This window comes from Cephus cinctus, unplaced genomic scaffold, assembly GCF_000341935.2.
Source record: "Cephus cinctus unplaced genomic scaffold, Ccin1 Ccin1_scaffold1237, whole genome shotgun sequence".
Classification (NCBI taxonomy): domain Eukaryota; kingdom Metazoa; phylum Arthropoda; class Insecta; order Hymenoptera; family Cephidae; genus Cephus; species Cephus cinctus.
Genome location: NW_014333690.1, coordinates 75,427 through 92,449, shown reverse-complemented (window position 1 = coordinate 92,449; position 17,023 = coordinate 75,427). Strand labels below are relative to the sequence as shown.

Sequence of the window (17,023 nt, the reverse complement as noted above, 5' to 3'; positions counted from 1 at the left end):
ACTAGGCGTGTTGGTGGCTGTGGTGGTAGTCGTGGTACATTTTGAAGAGGGTCACAAAGTATATTATATGCTATATATACTTTCGTTCTCTCGCACCCAGCAACATCTCCTGACAGGTTGATACCCCAACTACGAATGCGCCGTGTGTCAAAAACGTCAAGGTTCCCTGTCACGACAGTTGTCTGTGCGCCGGAGACGCTTGAAACGGGTGTAACTAAACACCAGGCCCCGCGGTACATTATACAGAGCCAAACCCCAAAGACAGTTTTGGAAAAGTCAAAACTGACGGATTCTCTTGTGGCGAAGCTCCGAGGCAACCCGTTAGAAAAACAAGAAGCACCTTTGACGATTCCCGACAAACACCCTATACAGCATTGGTGCACGTTTGATAAAGGTCTGATGGATGGTAAAATTTTTTCAATAAAAGTACCAATAAAATTTATCAACGAAAACGGGTATATCCACGTCGGACGGTAGGAGCAAAGAAAATGGCCGAAAATGACCAAAACTCCGAATCCAATGAGGACGGATGCCGTTTCGTTTGAGACTTCTTCGGCAAGGCAGTCTTATCCTCAAGTTTATCTCTGTTATTCCGCGTTTCCTGACGCGTTACCGACAAAGTGACAAGCTCTATCTGGGCGCACGATCTCGAACGTTTCTCGTGAGTGATGTATGCGTGGGCGTGGCACCCGAAGGACCAAATTATAGTCCTGTGCGGGGATAGAAAACGGTGACGTTCAAGGGTCGACGGGAATGGTGACGGAGACGCGGGCCAGGGAGGTTAGGATAGGGCTGGACACGACGTGGATGGGGTCGAGGATGGCAATGGGGCAGAGGGAAGGCTCAGGGATACGCAGTCCGCTCATTGTTTGCCCGATGACAGGTGAGCTTGTTCTCGGAAGGAATGGACTCTCCTTCATAGTTTTACGTCGAAATTACTCGCGTAAATTTTCCGAGGGTTCCGATGATTTATGTAACAAGTATTCCTAAATCGCTTCTATAAGATATATAATGCGACCGTAGATCATACGAAGGAGTGCTATGGGTTATCCTGAGGTTGCTCGTTCCTGATCTCTGGCTGGTTATTATTGCTTTGCCGATGACGCTACACGAGAGACTCGAATCGAAACCGATGTACTTATCGTCGGCAGCCATTTTTCATTGTCGTTTCTCACTGACAAATTCATAATGGAACTTCGTAACCTTCGCGTTAAGAAGATTACCGTACTCTGTTCATTGGTGATGCGCGCATGCTTGCAAGTACCAGATCGCCATGCGTCGATCCGTGAAACGATTTACTGTTTTGGAAAATATGGATTAGTCTGATCCGTGAAAACCTTTTTGGCTCGCAGGAGACAGAGTCGACCCTCTCGTTCCTTATCCTCAAAGCCTCTTCTTGTATAGCGCTGCTGAAGATTTGTTTGCTCCCTTCTCATCCGCCTAGGATTACAGTTCTGTGGATTTAGGTACGGAAGGGGGTATTCACGACTTTTTCTACCGTTGCTACCGCGAAAAGTGACTTTCGTCAGGAACTGTTGCTACTTTTGTTTTTCTTCAGCAACGTGGGTCCGTGCAAGACAGACTCTTCGAGTGCTATAGCTATCTGCATGGAAAATCCCATGATTATTGACGATCTATGTTGGCGTCTTGTTTCGGGGGGAAGATCAGCGACGAAAGAACGTGCGAGGGAGGATGCTGGTAAATTAGGAAAAACGCGTGTTTTTCTGAAAGACCAATATATTTTCTTGGGGCAGACCACCCTGGGTATGCAGTAGCATGGTTCTATCTTCACAGCATCTCTGTGTTTTACAAGCCAGCTGTGTACCGTCCTGCATTGTTGGTCCTTTGTGTCTGTGTTGAACGCTCGAGTGGTTCGGCTTGACTTCGCTGTTTGTTCTTCAGACTCAAAAGGACCTACCTCTCTAGCCAGGATTTCTCTCTTGTCGGCTTTAGCTTTCCCGGATTACAAGGATTTCTTTATTCCCGCTTCTTCGAAGATTCTCTGCACGGTCATTGTTTGGATTCTGCCAACGATCTGTTTTCTCTTTTTCTTTCCTTTCTTTTTTCTGTCTACCTTCTTTCACCTTCTTGTCGCCACTTTATACGCGACTCGTTCAACTTATTTCAATGTTTATATCCATTTTGATATCGAGACTTAGCATTGTTTTTGACGTCGCGGAGAAATTCGGTCATTTTATTCGTAAAGGTTGCTCGGGTAAATGTGACTGATGTTTTAGTTTGGATATTTATCGTCAAAATTTGGAATGCTCCTCTTTAAAGACACCTTCGAAATTCCCGCGTTCTCGTGGTCCCGTTAATAGCTGCCAAGACCAAGTCCACCCACGCATCATGAACGTCGATAGGTAGTTTGTCAAGTCTCTCGGGTAATTTTCAATTTCCCGAAGAGATTGAGGAGGCGATACGTCTTTCTGCCTAACCGACGATAGATCGTATTCTACCGCATAGAATAGAAAATAAATAGAGCCGGGTCTCTTTGTCCTTGTAGAAACGACATAGAATGGTAGACCTTGATCGATGGAGCGATCGCTGACCCATATTAGACAGAGAGATAAGTTGATCCTGTACAAAAATTTTGAGTTAAAAGTCTCAAGTAACAAAATTTATGAACTTTACAGTATTACTAAACCTCATCGGCTCTACATAATTAATGTTAAGGACAACAGATAATTTAAGGTTAAAGTGCATTAGTAACATGCACCCTACACACTTCCTATATAGTTTATACACATAGAATTATTTAGGGACCCTGTACGAACTGAAGTTAGCCGTTTCATTTGATTCCTATGGTAAAACCACTTTCAGGTGATGCAATATATTCTTGAATAACCATGTATATGAAGTATGTACGGGTCTACCTGCAACGTTATCGAAGTTCCCAGCGATTACTTCATATTAGTTTCGTTTCGAAGTACAAAGATTTATTCACCGATGCTTGCTAGTACTGTGAATATTAAAAAACAAATAAAACAAGATCAAAGAATAAAATTCTTTTGAAAATTTCAACGGAGTGAACTGAGTCGGTTATCGAAGGAAACGTCGACAGACGATTAAATTATGAATATTGGCTGTGGGTACTCAAAAAAAAAAAGTACGTGCTGTCAATTTTTATAATTTCCAACATAAAAATCATTGTCCCGCATAAAACGAAATGCAGCACCAGTGCTATACTGGACGAATTGTACAACTATTAAAACGACAACAAGCGTTGCCACCCATGAAAACAAAAAACTTCAGTCACAGATTTAAATAAAAAATTACCACGAATTTACTAATCGAATGGCAAGCTAGCATTGGTCATTCGGGTCCGGTTGGATCCTGGATCCTGCGGATCGTCCTGATGCGATGTGATCTCTAGATCCTTCCTGGAGAACTACTAGAACCTGTTTCATTCCGTACCCCTTTCATCCCTACAGGGAGTGCCTATCGAATGAGAAGCGTTTTTTAAATTAAAATCGTTAAGTCGGGGTAGGTAAGAAATAAGAACGATATAGCCGACTTGACAAGCCTTATAAAAAGATTAGAAATAAGGGTCAAAGGAAAAACGATTTAGGGGATTTTTAATTCTAGGAACTTTTAATTTTCTCCACGTAAATAAAACTTTATATTTTTTTCAGCCCTGCTTAAAATTCTGTACTTAATTTGTCAACTGATTTCAACTGTTAGGTATGATGTGTGTAACATACCCGGCACACGTTACTCGTTCGATACAAAATTCTGTTCTTGGATCATCGTCTTATGAGTCCAGATAGGTAATTCGATCTGGTTACAATAAATCTGACAAAGCGGAAGTTATTGTCTGACAGCAACTGCACGGTGCATCGGTGAGAAACAAGTCATAATCCCGGAATAGATAATGTAGACTTTTCGTTTGCTTGATGCTTGGAACATGGCGATGTAATTGATCGACATCAAGGGGTACATCACCAGCAGATGTTTGAACACGCCCTCACCTCCATCTGTCTCTTTCATAAAGTCCTGCTCCTCTCGGTTCTATGCTTATACATATATCTATATACACTTTGTGCCTACTATGTATATTGTGTGTGCGTGTATATCTATATATAATGTACTGACAACATAGCTACTACGGGCAGATTCAGAGCCGTGATAAGAGTCTCGGCGAAAATTGCATCATTTTTCACCGATAATATCATACCTGATTCAAAAATTTGGATTCAAAAGACCAAAGACGTGGAAGGACGAAACAGCGAGGATGTATCTTCCACGTGATAAGATCGTAAGCTTAATAACCGCGTTGCCAAGTGAAACAGTTGAATCTTTGACAATGAGTAATGAAGGAGGCATCCTTGGTCCTGTGTAAATTTTCGTTGACACTATTTATATATATATTTTTGTACCTTTATTTTTATTATGCATGTAGAACGTGTTAAATAATTTTATGATTTGCTGTTAAATTTCAGATAATATTTCATCAAGAATTTGATGTACTCGTTTTGACTAATTTAGTTGCACTTTGACTTTCCTAGTGGATAGAATGCAGGTTAGTGGCCTTTGACGTGTTGCATAATCCAAACGAACGTTGAGCATAGAAAGCGCACGAGCCGATCCGTGACAGGATAATGGAGTAAATTTTCCTTGTGAACGAAAGGATTAAATTGAAAAGCAAAGAACAGCCTGTTCGGCTCAATTTAACATCATCGGCGATTTCACACTTTTACGTATTATAAGAGAATTCCGTTCGCTCACCAAAAGGGTAAGACGGATGGAGCTGATTGATTATTCGATGCTAAGATATATTTCTTCCTCCTTTATAATTCACCCGCGTGGGATAGCATCCGTTTGTGATTATCTGGTTGATGAAAAATTTCGAAATTATTTGTATCTCTTGGTATAAGTTTTTTTTTTCTCACTTTTCATCTATCTCATTCTGTTACAGCATAAGGTTTAATTTCCGTTCTACTCTACATTTGAAATTGAGCGCGAAGTCGCAACGTTGAAAGTCGAAAAAAAAAGGAAATATATATCTTACCAGGATCATTATGAATTTCGTACGCTTTTTTTTCGGTGTAATAAATTAGTCAAAAACGCTCATCAATTTCGTGACGTGCTTCTATAGAAAACTGAAACCTAAAACATCGTCCGTCCATCACTACGTCCAATGGCCTCGAACATGATGGATGATTTTTCTTTCTCGCACACTCGTCCCGTCCGCCGTCAGGTTGGCCCTCCTGCACCTACGTATACTTACGTCTTCACCTATGCACGAACGACTTGTACGTTATTTCCAAGTACTTTCACGCATTTTCACAAGCTGTATATACAGTCTACTAGCATTACTGCTTGATACGCATAAGCACTTAAGAGGTAATGAATAACGGCTAAGCCAATTTCGTCATTTACTTAAATCTAAACAGTCAAGTTTTGTCCATTTAAAAAAAATAATTTTCTTTTACTCCCAACATTTAAAAATTAACATCTAGTTGATAATTTCAGAATCAGCTGTATAGAATTGTCAACTATTACCTTGTATTGGACTGAAGAAAATCTATAGACATGCCCGATATGTCTTTCACTTGGAATAAGTATTTAAAAAAAATTTGTTTTCCATCAAAATCTTATGATTTATATAAGACAAAGAGCACATGGTGGATTTGGTGTAAATGTCAAAGGGCTTGTTTTTATCTGTTTTGCCTAGACCGAGCCAGGACGTGGGTGCTCAATGACGGTAGTCACGGTAGAAGTAACTTCAGGTTTTGGATTGGAGCCTGAGAGGAGGGAGAGTATAAGACGATGTAGTATATTGGTAAGGGGCGAAGCATGATAAATGGCCGTGTGGAGAGATGCGCGGATAACATAATGAGATGTATTGTGTTGCGGAGGTCCGGAGCTCAGTTCGAACTCACCGAACTCACCAGCCGAACCCAAACTCTGAAAACTCGTGAGAGCCAGAGGTCCACCGACTGCGTCATCGGCCATATACGTTTCTCCTTCTTTTTGACTCCCCGTCTCGCCCGTCACGTCGTTCCTCTACCTCGATTTGGACTTTCCTAGAAGTGTGCTTTCCAGAGGAAATATTTTCTTGGAAAGACTTCTGCACGTCGTGAACTTGCCAAGAAAAGAGAAAAGTCAGTGTACCCGAAAGCAATTGAAACTTTTCCGCTTAAGGTCTCTAATAATAAATAATAAGATATATATTGTATATTATATTTAATCCATCGTACGTAACACGTGCATCATTGTCGTACGGCAAATTATATACAAGGTAATATTAATATTTATACAAAAATTATAATCGACCTGCACGACTAATGTTGCATGGTCAACGTGTATACGGGATTGTAGACATTTTTGTGGTGTTCGAGGCGAGAATTATTATTATTAAAATTCATGACTTCCGGGTGGATGCTGCATCTAGTTTGAAGATAATAATTTTTAACTGGAACCCTGGTACAGTGTGATATATTTTATCGTTTCAGAGTTATGGTTCCCTCGGAGAGCAATTCCATTCCTTTGACCCACCCTGTATACTATATGTATCTTCAGTTTTAATCGAGGACAGAATGGCGATGCCTCGTCGTTAAAGATAATTAGTCCAGGTCAATAACTATTACGCGGAAGAAAAAAGTAATTGGATTCTGATTAGAATTCCATAAAGGGGTATATAGCATTGGGCTGGATGGTCAGGTTGGCCAACTGGTCGATCCGACTGGTTGATCCAGCTGACCTGAGAATTCTCGCTGTTATTCGCTCCGACGACTAAGAACCCCGAAGATAACCAACGTCGTAAGTTTGGCTGGTCTCGTATTTTGGAGGTTCTCGAGGTCTGCGGGAGGACGAGAGCCGGTGGATCGCTGTCTCGGTAGATGGGTGACTGGGGTGACTGGGGTGGCTGGGGTGGCTGGGGTGGTGAAGCATAGAAGTTGGAGGTTAGGTTAGGGGTTACATAGGATAGGGTGTGTCGTCATGGCTACGCAGCAGGAGGCGGGGCAATCGATACACCCTCGCTCACGCACTAAGCGCACGCAATGCGTTTATAACACAATGAAACAATGAGAGACACCGCAAGGGGTACCAAACCCATCATCCCGCACCTTCTCCTACGGCTATTTCAATTCTTTACTTTTACCCGATAGTCACCCCAGGCTTTCTTATCGCTTCGTGGCACCAGGAGCGACGTCGAACGATTTGTAAAATTGGCGCCAATTTTAAAAGACGAATTTGGAATCGGACAACGTAAACCCGGTCGAGTGCACGTTTCAATGGAATTTACGTATTCATAGCCTTGAGGAAATTCTTTATAAAAAGAGAATGCCGGGTCCAGGAAGGACAGAGGCGATTAGCCTTGCGAGAAATTCCGAAAGGAACCGTGAATCCCGTGGACCACTGCAGGCGTCGCTCCGCAAATGGTCTTGGAATACTACCCGAGAAATTCGTAGGACTGAAGACAAAATCGAGAGTGAAATCGCGCGTTCCACGGCTCTGACCCGATGCCCATTGTCATTTCTATGATTCTCACAGGTTGCCCATCCATTCGGGATCGCGCAACAAAACCGTTTGCCCCACCCACCCCAAGGCTATCCGTTTCACGTGTTCAACGATTTTTGGCCGTTTCGTCCAAAAGCGGTGCGAAGGTGTGAAGGCACTGTGAACTGTTCCGCGACAATGGGCACTGCGTGAAAACTTCACTCGGACAATAAGCCTTCGAGTGTATCATTTGGTCGTTTATGAGTTTGCGGTCGTTTATCATTTGCCCGGCCAACATTTTTCATCGTGCTATACCGGGTGTGCTCATAGTTTCGAATAGCTATGGTTTAAGAGTTGCAGCACCTGTGCGACCGACGATGCCCGAAGCATTCGATCACTTTACGAACACTCTTGAACGTAATATACATAATTCTCGTAACCAGCGTGCATCACGTTAAAAGTCATTATCAGCACTTTAAATTCTACGTTGTAATTGTCAGTGATTATACCTGGTGTCATTCCTTATAAAAGTTTTCATCATTAACTTGGTCTTAATATATACACTGTAATTAACGTAGCTTCGGTAATTACTCAACCGAACAATGTCCTCGTTCTCGTCTTAAAGTTGTCCTGTTTATTAATGAGAATGGCTTCGGGACACGTGCGAGGTTCGCTTCGTCCACTCCTGAAGTTCAATACCGATGGAACTCGAAAAATGCGATATTTCAACTGCGCTGGCACTCGATCCCTCGTTTGGTTGGAGGGCATAAAGGTGCACCTGTTCAGGTAGGTGGAGCCGAAGGAACGCTTCCAGGAATTTGGAGCGGGAGGCTCCAGTCTGTCTGCCAGGATCAGGATCAGAGTTTTGTCTACGTGACCCGGTGGGGGTCGCTCTAATGAGTTTTTGCTCAAACACTCTAAGATCATCCAGAGTATATCTGCATGATGTTAAATTGAGGTTCGAGCCTTTGTACCTGAAAGTATGATCCACGATCAAAGACTAGGTACCTACATTTAAATTTTGACGTATAATCGAATGAAAAAAAAATGGCGATTGATTTGTCAAAAAGTAATTTTTTATTAAAAATTCATATATATATAGTTCCACTAAAATTATCTCTGTCCCTCTCAGCTTCGATTTTCTCGGCCAATTCGGTTTTATATGGGAGCTTGAGCACGTAATGTCCTAGTAGCGGTTTTGATGGCTGCCCACCTGACCTGTCCCACATATTTAACAAATTCGCAACAGCGTCCCAAGTCTCTGCCCGTTTCCACACACGCTCCACGTACGCACAACACCAGAGCAGATAATGTGGCAAGAGTGACGGATGGCCACATCGCATTTCGCGGCTCCATATCTCCCCGATTTCTCGCGTGTAATTCCCGTAAAGTCGTTTCGCGCTTAGTCCCGGCTGGGTCGCTCGCCTATTTTCTCCTCTCACTCTCCTCGCTCCTTCCTCCATATTTCCATCCCTCTCCCACGGCTCTCGTCTTATTGCCGCATGCATACCATTAGCGGCCGAACGTTAACAGCCCTCCGATGACCTCTCTGTCGGTAATTACGGATCATGGCGAAAAAGTTGACTCGTTAAAAGTCTCCAGCATGCACAGGAAGGCCTGATCCCGTGGGAACGACGTTTTTTTATTAAATCGAAAAATTGCGTATAATTTCTTCATCCGTGGAAGACGATTAAAAATGAACCTATTCGTGGTCCAATGTTCATTCGCTCTCTACGAGTCTCACTCCGTGTCTATTTGTCTTCGTTCAAATTATCACTGTTTGGATCCTGAAGAAACTCACCGACAGCAACGTATCCGCAGCTACTCGAAAAGCTCTGCACCCTCGTGGTACAAGATTGCGACCTGAGGTCGCTCACCAGAGGGCGACTCCTTCCTTCTAGCTCGCGGAACAAAAAAGTGATTAATTACAGCACCATGGCTGGTAGCTCGTTGTTTCTCGTTGGAAGGCGAACATTTCGGCAACAATGTGCCCCACTTCACCAAGAACGACCCGCCATCACGCATCATCGTCCGTCCGCCGTCTATGGCCTAAACCGAGGAGAATCGATCCTGCGCTCAGCATTGTGTCCCTTTTTGTCCGCGGCCGACACAAATATTACCCAAGCAAACCGATTGGATTTAAACTCTTAGCCACTTTTCGTTCTCGCGTCAGATTACGACATGTCCTTGGACACGTGGTACATGGGTATATCGTAATACCCAGGTGCTATTTCTGGAAGATGAAAGTATCAAAGGTAAATTATGCTTTGCGAATTTTTTTCAAATAAAAGAGGATTTCTGGTACCCCTTGGATCTCGCCTAAAATCATTAGTTAAACTTGCCGATACAGTCACGCTCGGGTCTGTTGCTTTGCCAGGATTTCCATAAACGTTTTTCGTATAAATAATGAGCTCGAAAAAACGAATCAGCACGTCATAATATTTCTTTGCAACGGATAACGTAAGTTTGATAAATAATTTTTGAAAAAAAATTTTATTTATTTTTTTAAATTCCATCCACTGCCTCTGTGTCAAACGCTATACGGTCAATGTACGCCAACTTCTTGGCTGGTTAGTCAAGTCGAGTCGATTGACTGCGCCCTAAGGGAACTCATAACTAGGCCCAGGGGGCTGCTTGTGACACGTTCATCGCCCGTCCCCTAGGCCTTCGTGCTCCATATATTGAATGTACATCATACACAACAGTTACATAGGCGCAGACACACGGAATGAAATACTTGCCTACACGTGGGCTATGTGTATGAAATATATCACCGCGATCCAGTCGACGTAACGTTCTGCGCTAAGAACTGGAATGAAAATTCAATCACAAGAAACGACCCGTACTCGGGGGAGTCTTCGAGAAGTACAGCGCAAACTCGTGTATTTAGCATCGTCATTGTCCTCGGCCCGGTACCCGTCCCGCCCGTCCTCATCATCGTCAGCGATTCTCTGCTCGACGAAAGCAGGTTTTGAAATCGTAGAAAATCGCACGCATCCGTCCACCGATGCATTAAGGCGCACGCGAATAAAAACGATCCGAGCGGATCGGTCTGATAAATAATTGCGCATCGATTACTCGTAAATAACTCATGTCGGAGAATATACGAGACTTCTTCGGTTCGTCGAAATTAATTCGACGATAATGTCATACGTGTTCGTACGTGGATCCGGATTAGTACGGCGGTTCGACACTTTGACTTAATAACTCCTTAATTGCACGTGGCCTCGACACGCGTGTTTACCAAATTCCCCACAGGCCTTACTGTGGCTACCGAATAAGTGAACGAATAAAACGTACTCGACCGGACCGTAGATCCCTAAGGACCATTAATGAAAAATTACCTAAGACGACACCGAGCGATCGCTTAATGTAAAAATGGAGAATTTAAAGAAAAACGTAAAAATAGAGGAAACGGTGATATACTCTTTCGCATTTCCTTTTTTTTTCTTTCGCTCGAGTAATTTCAATCTGGAATATCAAATTCATAGCCAACACGGCGACATTATCATAAATAATGCAAACAATCACGTATCTTCCCATCCCGTGCGAATATAATGCAGCGAATTCACACCAAGGACAAAGACGACCCCATCGTGGAGTGCGGCGTCCCATTGTAAATCACAGACCCGTGGATGCGCGACCTAATGCTTGTACGGCGCTCGTGTCCGTGTGCGCTTATGGATACGCGGATCTCCCCTCCGTCCCCTTGGCCGCCCTCCCCTATCGCCCTCCTCGCCTTACGACAGTTCGCGCTGAAACTCTATGCTTATGTTCCATGCTCCGTGAATCTCTATACGGTGTCTCATTTGTGTGCGCGCAGCATCGACACTTGGAATCCCGGAAGTGCTGAGTAAACCGGAAGGAATGGAGGGCTAGAGGGGAGTGAGTGGGCACATAGGGCATCGTGCACGCGCGTGCGTAACATTCTTCATGATTATGATATGATTCTAGCTGCGAACTGACTCTATATGAATAGTATCGGTTATTGTATGTATATTCATTGATACGTCTTTGGGAAATTTTGGTATATTTGAAAATCATTTTGATTTTTTGCGTCACCATTATTTCTTGTCAAAGTTCATCGAAATTTAAGAAAAATCGAAAAACCGTTATGGTTCTTCGTCTCATCGATTTTAGGGATGGTTTTGGATTTTGTAGCGAGTTCAAACTATGGGCTGATTTTATGCGTATTTTTTCACTGTGATTCAACGTCCCGGAATACAGCGTTTATTTAGGTAACCGAGCGAGTCGAATTGATATGGTTAGCAGCATAATAAAAGCAAGTATGCATCTGCCTAATGTCAATGGCAGCCAATTCGGTCGGCCATCTTGACACCCTAAATAGTTTGAGTCGATCTCTCCGTTTCGTCTCTCCTCGAGGTTATCGTGGCTTATTTCCATCGATCGTCGATCGCTTTCGACTCACTAACAAATAAGGGAAACGTTGAGTGGTCGATTTAACGAAGGCGGGAAATTCGAAAAAAAAAACCAAGTAGAATTACTTGACGTAACGTTTACGTACGAATGGGCGTAAGAATTCTGTCGATTAAGAAAAGGGAGTCTGACGACAGGTTCCTAGGGAAAGCTGGTGCGTACTTGACAAATGGTGTCTTCGATTATCGATAGATTAATGTAGCGATCGATCTTCCCGTAGGAGTTGGTCTTTTACCAAAAGAGGCAACTTACCAATCGGTATTGTCAGTAGGGTACAAAACGCCGACGGTTACTTTTTCCCCATGAAATTATGGACGGAGTATTCAACAAATTGGTAATTTTCTTGCGCGTCCTCTCCGGGTCTTTGGGTCTTTGGGTCTTCGAGAGGGAACTTTATTGATGAGATCGTTAATACTTGAGATCGAGCTATGTTTTGCTTTGGCATCGGCCGTCTATCCGTCGCGATCGGCGACCACCCGATGCGCCGCGAATGCGCGACTCTCGGACTCTCTTGTCAGCCCCATCTCTAACCTTACAGTCCATTCCTCTTCCGTTGTTGCTAATCTGCTTCGTATACCACTTCTTCTATATTTTCTTATTCTCCTTCGCTCTTCTCTCATTATCTTCTTCCGTTTCATATCTTCAGACTCTCGACGCGATCTACTTCGCATTCGATCCTCGTCCTGCACTTATCGCTTTACCTATTTTATAGTATTTTTTTTCAACAGTACTATGGCGCCATGTAATACCAATCGTAGCAGTTTTCACCATGATTTACTAATTTTGATAATTGTATAAAAAAACATTTTTTTTATTAAAACATTTATTTTTCATTTTGCATCTACCAAATGGTTATGCGATACTCATGTGTTTGTTGAGTATCGTTATTTGGGTAATTATATAAATAATAGATATTGTCATTGACAAAAGGGATTTCATTTATAATTTAATAAAACACGTGGAATTTTTTACTGCGAGATCAGATCCATGAGTTAATTGATCCTAGTAGAAATTTTACTATGAATGTATCTGGGACTTGGTGACGTCCTAGTCCTGGTCCGATCCAGTGGGAAACTGATGGGCAGGTCTTGGACTTGCCAAAGGAAATTTCTACTAGGTTTACTTTATCAGCTTCTTATAAGAGGATGATGGACCTAACGATATTTAAAATTTTCGTGATTTTTTTATAAAAAGTTTACAACATCCATCTGATAATTTTCGTAAGAGATGATTTTTTTTATCGACGATGCACGGGCGTGAGCGCTTCCAATTCAGAGGGTAGACAATTTATTTCCGTACATCATAAATTGTCGCAAAAAATTGTTGGCTACGCTTTTGGCAACCTAGCCAACAGGGAGGTCATCTAATTACCATATATCGGAACGTGTAGCTAAGGCAAAATGGTACAAGGATCCAGTAAAGTCGTAACCTTCCGTTGTACGAGTCACACAAAAATTTCCCTTTCTTCCACTATGGTTAAATAGCGTGTATGGTTCATTAATCCTTACAGACCTTTAAGTAAAATGTGTCCCATTATTCTAGGTACCGATACAAGACACACTTAAATCTACAGTTCTGCAAGGGTCAAGTAATTCTTAGATTCGTGAAATACATCTGTATTGCATATACATATATAATAACTTTGTAAAAACCAATTTTTTTTTCATTTTTACCTACAAATCAACCCCTAGACAGTCACCAGGTAGAGCACAAATAATTAACATTTTTTCACCCCCGCTCCCCTCCCGTTCACCAATCTGCAATTACAAATCTAAATAACAAACAAATTTTGCAAAACGTGCATATTTCAATAATAATAACTACGCACCGAAAAAAAAATGTTTACCACGCGAGATAAGAAATATTGGAATTTCAAAATCATTCAAATTGAAGATGGGTAATTTAATTCGGTACCTAAAAACCGATGACAAAAAAAAATGGCTGCAGATAAAAAATCAATTTAACTAAATTTTAATATTTCACAAAATATCATAGTCTACCACCGTAGTTATCTAGAGTGTATAAACCCATGTCGATCAAACACAAGATCATTTTGTCTTAATACGTCCAAGGGTCGACCGGTGCGTAACTGAAAGAGTTTTTTCGCACGTGAACGAGGGGACCGTCTTAGTCCATGTATCCGCGGATTGGCAGACGCTGACATACATATTGCATGCTGGCGAAGACATATTTATTGGTATCTCTATACACCACCGCTAAAACATGACTATACCCTCCCCCCTCGAGAAACTTGGCTCCCTGTTCCCCTAGCGAACCTACTCGGCGATCAGCATCCCCCCCCTCCCCCGAAACTCGTATGAATAAAGTATTTCGTGTTCCTGCTAGATTTTTTGCGAGCGTGTGTGGACGAATGGCAATTTCGCGGGCGACTCTTTTGCGAATGATCGATGCCAGAATTATGATAGAGTCAGCTTCATCGGCGGGCTCCGTCCTTGCTTTTTATCCTCGCGTTTCAAAGTCCTGGGATCCTTCGGATATTAGTATGTGGCAAGTTATGCCGCTTTTCGTTGATCCCACCATTCGTTTCTCAGCCTCGAGTTGCTCGATAACGAATCGGAGCCCGATTCGAATCGTACATCTGAAACATTGAACCAACGGTATGAAATTCGTAATAACATCATAATTTGATCTTTCTCAATGATATTGACAATAGGTACCCTGGCTCGTTCCGGATGTCACTGTATCTTCCTTGACTCCTTACCACCTTATAGTATACCTACGTCCATCCTACATAAATTGCTCGTGTTGGGGAGCAGAGTTTATCTCAGGAAGCCAAATAAATCTCGGACCCGTGAAATAGTGTCTCTCGACGACGTCCTCGTGGTCCCTTCCGGAAGGAATCGTTTCCGTACTTCAGCGAATACTACTCCATTGATCGTACTCTGTAAAGGCATATATATATATATATATATACACATATATTGTAACCTATACGTCCGAGGATATTCGTATCGCGGTAATAATAAGATCCCGCTAACCCGAATAACCTTAAATATCAAGCAATAACAATTCGTAGGCATCGCGACGCTCGATTCTTCCGCACCTCTCAGGCCCCCTGGCCAACCGTTGACGGGAATATAAACGGCGACGTTTCGCGACTCGAGCATTAGATAGAGCAAAGCGTCTCTTCTGCCAGATAGAATCAATCTCTGCATTTCAGTTGGGCCGTCACTTTGGTACGTTTGATGATTCTGCCGTTTCCGCTATACATGCCATCCTAACTTTGTTTAAAGACTTGCACAACTAGCTACTTTGCGAATGAGACTTCTCACCTCGCCAAGATAGCAACGTTGTTTTAGATAGGACCACGTCTACCTGTGATCACGAGTTCCCTAGTGAAAGACTGCTCAACAGTACGACGCTTATATTCTAACGAGTCAACTCTGTAATCAAATGCCGCTGGTCGAAGGCTGCTTTTCAGACACGATTCTATATTTCATTTCTACAAAAACAACTAGGGTCAAAATAGAATCACACGAGAGTAGACGGACCTATTATTTCCAGTCCCTTCAGACATATCGTGTAAGTAAACCTCGTCTTACAATCATATTTATACAATTTACTTTTCGAACACTAATCATTTGTATACGCCATTTATAATCATTCTTACTGTCCGCTTACGTTTATATCTATTCTTCGCTTACCAACATCCAGCATTTTCTAAGCTGGACCTGCACTAACCTTTCTTGTATTCCGTTGTAGGACAATATATTTTTATTTTGTAATTTGTAAAACAAAATCTCACTTCTATTTGTTCCGCCTGATATCTTTCCCAAATTCCTAACAGTCGATTCTGGCTCGAACCCGCCTTTCTGGCACGATCCGGAGAACCGTATCGTGCGAGTAAGGTTACAATACATAGAAAACGAAATGAATGAACGTGGTGCAAAGTGAGGGGGAAAGTAAAATTAATAAAAAATAATAAAAGTATATCGAGAGAGCGAGAGAGAAAATATACAGAAAGAGAAAGATCGCTGTAGCGCTGCCAAACTGCCGAGAGGAAGCTTCTTTGAGGTTGGATATGATAAGTAATGATGTCTACCCAGGCGCGGACAGCTCTTCCTTCATACCGTTTCTGGCATCCTAAAATACCTGCCTTTGGATGTTATAGCGCTCGCGGACTTTAGTATAGCCTAATCTACGCAACAGTATACGGCGCGGGTGGTTACCGTATCGGAGTTTACGAACCGAGGTTAATCAAGTAGCCCTACTCCAGTAGACGACAACGGCCATTTCTCCGCCTTTCCTCTGCTCAAAGAGACTCCTTATTTATCCTCCCTCTGGGATCAGGTTACTTCGGACGATATCTCGAATATTACGATCGTACGGATTCTGTTTCACAGGATAATTGGGACGTTCTTAATCATTCGCATACGACGTTTAACCCGCTGAAACGTTGAAACGCAAAATTTAGCTTTTATTTGTGATTTAACGATTAACAGATCGTACTTACCTTATGTAGGATTAAATTTGCATTGTAAGGACGTATGCACAAATGTTTTTTCTTCAGGTATTAATTACGTCTTCTCGATCTGACGGAGACGAACCAATCATCTGGCTGATCACGTGTATACCGTGATCCCAGCTATGTAATAGGTTCAGCTTCCATCCTCCTGCCTGATCATCACGAGACGCATGTCGAGCGCCGCGCTGATGTAAAACAATGGGACCCTGGAATGCTTGGAATTTTCTCATAGGAAACTACGGGAAATCCGGCAGTGCCCATGGCGGGCCTAGGTAGACTCTCTAGGATCTAACTAGCTGAAGGAATGAGTGTAGTGGAGTCAGAGGGTGGACCTAAGGACTACCTACCGGGCCAGACACAGGACCAAATTAATTATCTAAAGGCACGGGATATAGGAGTATCTCATAAGGATCCTCGGGTTGTTAGCAGTTGCCTGGATGCTGGACCACTGTGCACTAAAACTACCGGTGACGCAATATATACCGGGAAGGTAGACCCAGCGAAGTACCTGATTCTTGTATTTCACTTTGGTATCGTTTATCTCTCTGGTGCCGTTACTCTTGCGATAATGATAAGAGCAGTTCAGATAATCGTTAATCAATTGACATTCGAGAAACAAGGTTTTCCGTTGGATTCCAAACGTCCGTTCGCGAT

The 17,023-nt window shown here is 42.6% G+C and overlaps 1 long non-coding RNA gene across 1 annotated transcript; it reads right to left on the bottom strand.

The window, feature by feature from the left end:
• Positions 1-14,224: 14,224 nt before the first annotated feature.
• LOC112495103 lies at positions 14,225-16,143 on the bottom strand. Its single transcript, XR_003061326.1, has 3 exons — positions 16,093-16,143; positions 14,562-14,786; positions 14,225-14,482 (listed from the first exon to the last, which is right to left on the bottom strand). It is a non-coding gene; the product is annotated as an uncharacterized LOC112495103 (long non-coding RNA).
• Between the last annotated feature and the right edge of the window lie 880 nt (positions 16,144-17,023).